This window comes from Gorilla gorilla, chromosome 7, assembly GCF_029281585.2.
Source record: "Gorilla gorilla gorilla isolate KB3781 chromosome 7, NHGRI_mGorGor1-v2.1_pri, whole genome shotgun sequence".
Classification (NCBI taxonomy): Eukaryota; Metazoa; Chordata; class Mammalia; order Primates; family Hominidae; genus Gorilla; species Gorilla gorilla.
Genome location: NC_073231.2, coordinates 149,727,843 through 149,733,398, shown reverse-complemented (window position 1 = coordinate 149,733,398; position 5,556 = coordinate 149,727,843). Strand labels below are relative to the sequence as shown.

The window sequence follows — 5,556 nt, the reverse complement described above, 5'->3', positions numbered from 1 at the left end:
GGGACACCAGCCCGCACCGCATTAGTGGCTTGTGGGGATAGAAACCGCTGCTCCGGCCGGTCCGCGTTTCACTCCAAACTCCTTTCCCAAAAAGAAAAGCTGTTCTGAAGGGCACAGGACGCCTCCGCGCCCGCCCTGCGTTCCTTCGCGGTGACTACCTGCTGGGGACGAGGGGAGGGTCCCGGCTGCCCAGCCGCCGCCCCTTGCCCGGGGTGCAAGCGCCAGGCCCGGGCCGCGCGTGGTTTCCGGCACCTGCCTGCCCCGCCCCGCGTCTGGGCCCCGACCTGGGCGCCGCCCTAGACGGGGGCGGGGCCTGTGGGGCTTGAAATGCGGGCGGAGCGGGCGCGCGGAGACACTGCGGGCTGAGCGGCGAGCGGGCAGGTGCGGCGGGTGCGGCGGGTGTGGCGGGTGCGGCAGGTGAGGGCATTTGCGGGCAGGTGCGGCGGGTGCGGGTGCGGGTGCGGGTGCGGGCGCGGGGCCGGGCGGGGCGGCGGCCGCCGAAGGAAACCGGATCCCCGCTGGAGCCGCACGCCGAGGCCAGGGTAGGGGCGCGGCGGCCAGCGGGGTCTTGGGCTCTGGCCGGGCGGGTTTCCCGCCCTGGGCAATTTGAGCTCCGAGTCCGAAGTAGCGCCCCTGAGTCCCGGGCGCCCGTGAAGAGGAGGCGCCGGCCCCGAGCCCTCACGGGAGAGGCGGCCACGGGCGGGGGTCTCGCAGGCCCAGCGGTTTTCCCGGCAGCAAGGACCGCCCGGGGCACGCTCTGCAGGGTGGGGAACGCCCAGGCCAGGAGGCAACTAGGCCGACAAATTGAGAGGGGTGACTCCTGGCAACATTGCCGGGAGGGAGGCGTCACGGATCCGGGGAAGCTGCCTGCTGTTGGGTGAGCGGTCCCAGGGGTGGCCACTCCGGGTCGGGTAAGCGGTCACAGGGTCGCCTGGAGACCCGTGGGAGGCAGAGGCAGGAAGGGCCCTGTTCATCACTTGGGACCAGGGCTCTGCTTCCCTGCCCTGCGCCCCCGCTGCCCTGTGCCAAGCTTGTTATTGGGGCCACTGATCTCTGATCATGGTGCAGGGTGCAGGTGGGTGGGGTCTTCCCACAAGGGCACACAGCCGGGCAGAAGCTAAGGCTGCTGCCTCCTGTGTGGGCCCAGGCAGCTGCCAGGGTCTGTCCTGACCTGGCTCAGGCAGGCAGCTGCAGCCTCCCCAACCTTTGTCCCAGGCTGCGGTGGGGGCCTGCCGGGCAGTCTGGTGACAGACAGTGACCTCGCCCAAGAGATGCCGACCCACCCTCCTCAGGAATGGCCCTCCACCACTTGGGGCCTGGGGGCCACCTGAAGTGGGGAATCCACAGGAGGGGCCCTTTGTGCCTCAGGCTCCGGGGAAATCTGCTCGGCCTCCTCCCCACCCCATCATCCTAACCCTGACCATGTGCTCACCTGGGCAGCAGCCACCTCCTCCAGATGTCCCCACACTCGAAGCTGCACCCCCTGCCCCCCCTCGCTCCGGACCCTCTGTCCAGCTGCCCTCCCAGGCCCCACATGGAGTCAAGACACCCACTCCCGGGCCTTCCTCCTGCCAAGCCTGGGAAGGGGCAGGGCCCAGGGAAGGGGCAGGGCCCAGAGGGATTCATACCAGGCCCAAGGTCAGGAAGAGACAGGGAGTGGTGCAGCCAGCCACAGGCTGCATCTCACGCATGGTGCGGGGCATGCACTGGCAGGCACACTCACACACGCAGGGCACGCCTGCCCCCGACTCCCTGCTCCCAAGCGCCCTGTCTCCAGCCTTCCTCCCTGGATCTCCTCTTTGTTTGGGGAACTTGAGCCACTTGCCTGAGCTTACGAGGCCCGCTTAGCATGTGGCCTGTCTGGGCTGGCGGCCTGTGCGCAGGTCAGGGGCCCGCCCAAGGTGCTGTCCCCGCCCTCACTGGCCCTGCCCCGCCCTCGCTGGCCCTGCCCCACCCTGGCCCGCACTGCCCCTCCCCCTTGCTGGGAAATCAGGTGCTCCTCTCATTTCCTCACCGCCATCCCTGGCCGGATGTCAGGGGACAGGGCAGGGCCCTGACCCCCTAGAAGCCCCTCGTCTGGCCTGAATGCCATAGTGAGTGGCTGCCTTAGGCTCACAGATCCTGGAGGGTCCTGGAACGAGGCGTGCTGGAGAGGGCCCAGCCCTAGGGGAGGCAGGTGCCAGTAGAGGTGGACACAAAAGCGCCCAGGCTGGGTTCCCAGAAGCAGAGTCTGTCTGAGGCAGGGGTAACCGGGAGTGGTCTCAGGATGGCCTCAGGAAGGGAAGGGATGAGGAAGCAGGGTGGACGAAGGAGAAGCTGGCCTGTCCTGCCGTCCTGTGTACCCCCCAGAAGCAGATCTGGACAGCCCTGTAGCCACCCCGGTCAGGCTGTGCCCTTGAGCCTGGCCTCTTCCTGGGGAAGTCCAGAAACAAGTTTTGCAGGGTGGACCTGGCCCCTGGGGCTGCCTCCCCGTCCTCCAGACTGGATGCCCTCAACCTGGGCGCGCCTGCTGGCTCAGGGCTTGTCAGATGTGACCAGGTCCTCTTCCCTGAGGGTCCCCTCTAGGGCTGGGGGTGACGTTCTATTTACCATGAGAACCAGGCAGGGCACACCAGGTCCCTGCACCCTGTCTGCCCCTGTGGCGCCGCCTCCTGGTGCTCAGGCCTGTCCCCTGCCAGATGGGAGCCTCCTCCTGGCTGCTTGCTCCTGGGACATGATGAGCCTGGGAGCAGCATAGCCTTTGGCTTGGTGACACTAGCTGTGTCCCCTGGCAGAAGTGTTCCTACTCCAGGGACCAGGACATCTAAGCCCACCCGCCCCAGAGCTGTGGGGTTGAGGAGCCCAAGCTCCATCATAGGTCAGTGGGGGGTGGGGGGTGGGCCACTGTGGCTGCCAGGCCTTGGTTCCTGGACCCCTGTGGCCCACCTCCTGGGACACACGCACATGGGAAGCCACGTTTTGGAGCGGTATAGCCGACTTCCTGGAGAATGGTGCCCTAGCCTGCAAGGCGTCACTGGGGAGCTGGCACCCCGGCTGTGCCTTCAGGAAGTGATTCCTACATCCCGTCAGGCCAGCAGCTTTTGGCTGGGGCAGACTGTGATGTGGCCAGCGGGCCCGTGGCCCATTGCACCATGAAGACAAGCGCCCAGGCATCCCTGTGGTGCACCGGCCAGCTGGCCAGACGTCTGCAGCCTCTTGGGAGCTTTCTCCAATGCTGGTCGTTTACCAGCAGCCCTACTCCATGGTCCTCTGCATCCTCCACGGTCCTCTGCATCCTCCACGTCTTCCCAGCCACCTGACACTGTGTCCTGAGCAGGGTCCCTCGGGACAGCTGAGCTGCAATGCTGTTCCTGGAGCCCTGGCTCTCTGCACTCGGCCAGTGAGGTGATGGTGAGCCCTCCTGGTCCCAGCTCCGTGTCTGAGGCTCTGAGCAGCCTGTCAGCAGCAGGATGCCTGGAGGAGGCCCAGGACCAGTATCTGCAGAAGGGAAGGGAGAGGGCCAGGGTTTTGCCAAGGTGGGTAGGTGGGCTGCAGTCTTAACAGGTGGCCCTGAGGGGCATCTGCGAGCCTCGACAGCCCTCAGAGTTGCCCCTGGAGCATGCCCTTCGTGAGACCAGACATGGGGAGAGGGGATGGGGAGGACCCAGTGCCTTCTAGGGTTAGGCTCTGCATGTTCCAGAGCACGAGCAGCATGGGGTGCCTGTGAGACCTCCAGGAGGCAGCTGGGCACATGGTTTTGGGACCCAGGACAGGCCGGGCTCCTGCTGCAGATTTGGGGAGCTGAGGGTAGGTAGGAGGAGGTCTCAGAGTTAATGGGTGAGTGAAATGGAGCGGAACCCTGTCACCGGAGAGGGGGGCCCCCATAGCCCAAGTGGCGGAGGTGGGTGGGGGCCAGCTCCAAAATGCATTTGTCGAGTTGGGCAGCCGGGGATGGTGGCTGCCTCAAGAGTGGTGGGGTGGGGTGGGGGTCAAACGTGGGATCCGACCCTTCTCCTGAGACCCCGTGTGGAGGTAGGGAAAGGTTGGCATGGACAGGCTGCTGAGCAGAGGGAGGTTCCAGCTGGAATGAGGGGGAGAATCAAGAGAGGGACTGGGGCCCGTAGTGCTGAGAAAACGGGGAGCAGACCCTGCTCCTGGGTGGGTGGGCACAGGGGTGCAGAACACTGACCAGGGCCCTAAAGAGCAGGAGATTGCTCTCACAGCTCTAGAGGCCAGAAGCCGGAAGGCGAGGAGTGGGCAGGGCCGCACTTCCTCCAGAGCTCGAGGGGAGGATCCTGCCTGCCTTTTCCAGCTTCTGGGGCCCCAGACGTCCTGGGAATTCCTTGGCTTGTAGATCCAATCTCTGCCTCTGTCGTCACACGGCCGCCCTCTCCCTGTGTGTCTTCTTATAAGGACACTAGTTATGTTGGATAACAGCCAATCCTAGCCCGGTATGATCTCACCTTAACTGGGTGATATCTGCAAAGATCCTATTTCCAAATAAGGTCACATTCACAGGGACTGTAGATTAGGACTTAGACATACGTTTTTAGGGACATAATTCAACCTGGTGCAGAAGGGGACAGGCCTGGGTGGAGGCAGTTGACGTGCAGGAGTGGTGGGGATGGAGGTGAGGCACCTGCTGCTCCGCTCAGGGCCAGTCGCACAGCTGTGTGTGGAAGGGGTTGGCGCAGGGCATGCCGGGGCTGCAGCCGGAGGACCAGGGCCCATGGGGGAGAGACAGCCTTGCCTGGCCTGCACCCGGCTTCTGGCAGGACTGCCACACATCTGCTGAGCCTGCGGCCCCCGGGGCAGGGTGTGGGCTCAGAGGGGCAATAGCCCAGAGGCCGTGGTGCTCGCAGATGTGAGATCCAGGACAGACAGAGGAGGATGCAGGGCCAGGCTGAGGCAGGAGACCAGGGCTTCAGAGGGCTGGGGTCTTGCTGGAGCCTGGTGGATGGCTGTGGAGGGAGGGTGGGGCCTCAGGAGCCAGCAGGAGGTGGCAGAGGCTTCTCTGGAGTGACAGGTCCAGGTGGGGTGAGAGGTTTCAAGAGATCACTGGAGCTGGGGTGGGGCAGGGCATGGGGCAGAGCCTTTGGAGAACAAAAGAGAGGCACCCAAAGGTGGGGAGATGCCGGTGCCCAGGCTGAGGGGCGGGCCTTGTGGGTGGAGCCACAGCCCTCTTGGAGCAGGGCTGGGCCCCTCGGGCAGGGCTGAGGATGGGACCAGGGTGCCCAGGAAGGACTCGAGGGCACAGGACCCTGGGCTGGTGGGAGGGTGTTGGCCTGGGGTGGAGGTGGAAGGACAGCCTGCGGGAGGGACAGCCCTGGAGTCCCGAGAGGCCTCCCGGTGCCACCTGGGCGCCTGTGCCCACATGGTTCCTCTGAGCTGGCACTTCCTTTGGCACCCCCGCGGCAGAGTGCTCCCGGGCAGACTCAGCTCCTCGGGGACACTCTAGCTGCACATCTGTGGGTGGAGCCCAGCCCGGGACAGCATGGGATTGCCCCGTGACCGCATCTTCCCTCGTGCCCACCAGGCCATGCGGGGTCCCTGATTGAGCCTTTCTGTCCCCCGCAG

At 65.6% G+C, this 5,556-nt stretch overlaps 1 protein-coding gene across 1 annotated transcript in view; it reads left to right on the top strand.

Annotated features, from left to right (window-relative positions):
* The first annotated feature begins 348 nt into the window (after positions 1 to 348).
* The window catches only part of EPPK1 (epiplakin 1), a 30,301-nt gene continuing 25,093 nt past the window's right edge, over positions 349 to 5,556 (top strand). The window contains exon 1 of the mRNA XM_031014022.3: positions 349 to 381. The gene's annotated coding sequence lies outside the window, so the exon portion shown is untranslated. The remainder of the gene's footprint in view (positions 382 to 5,556) is intronic.